Source organism: Rousettus aegyptiacus, unplaced genomic scaffold, assembly GCF_014176215.1.
Source record: "Rousettus aegyptiacus isolate mRouAeg1 unplaced genomic scaffold, mRouAeg1.p scaffold_m13_p_10, whole genome shotgun sequence".
Taxonomy (NCBI): Eukaryota; Metazoa; Chordata; class Mammalia; order Chiroptera; family Pteropodidae; genus Rousettus; species Rousettus aegyptiacus.
The window spans coordinates 60,845,185-60,845,962 of record NW_023416285.1 but is presented as its reverse complement, the minus strand read 5'-3'; the positions used below and the strand labels follow the sequence as shown (position 1 = coordinate 60,845,962).

The following is a 778-nucleotide window of genomic DNA, read 5'->3' as shown; positions in this document are numbered from 1 at the left end:
TTTCAACTCAGTAAATATAAGAAACATTCATTCATTAAAAGTACATTATGAGGTAGTGATTATTCCCCTTTAAGCTGTTGTGCCATTTTGTTAAAATGTTTCTCTGTAATATCCTATTTTAATTTTGTCTATTATTTCAATAATGGACGAGGTTTAAAATGCTAATACAGTAAAATATAAAACATTATTATGGAGTGTGGCTCTAATTAATTGATAAGTCCATAATCAAGAATGCCTCACCCACTCAGTATCCCCAGATTGAATTTATACCAATAAAGTTAGCTTAATAATTCCTACCTAAAACCACTTCTAAAACACTAAGCTGCACATTTAAAGTATATTCCAATAGCTGATTTTCTTTTCTTTTTTGATAATAGACTTGTTACTTCAAATATATTTTATTAGCTTAATATTCTTTTTATTTTATTTTATTTTATTTTTTATACCTACAACACCTGGTCTTCCTAGGTGGTCTCCCATTCAAATACTAACCAGGCCGGACCCTGCTTAGCTTCTGAGATCAAAACAGATTGGGCATGTTCAGGGCAGCATGGCCGTAGACAGCTTAATATTCTTTATTTAAGAAATAAATCTACCTAAATTTATTGCATAATTATAGACTAGCTATAAATAATATTTAATAAAGTTATTTTAAGGAATATTATCACATTGCTCTATGACGATAGTTGTCTTCCAGTATGTTGAATAGGGTAACACTCTTCCAATCACAATGACTCCAGTTCCTTAAAGAGTTATGCCTTTCAGTTGATTTTTAAGT

The 778-nt window shown here is 29.9% G+C and overlaps 1 pseudogene; it reads right to left on the bottom strand.

Moving 5' to 3' along the window:
* Window positions 1–443: 443 nt before the first annotated feature.
* On the bottom strand, window positions 444–562 carry LOC118609253 (annotated as a pseudogene).
* Between the last annotated feature and the right edge of the window lie 216 nt (window positions 563–778).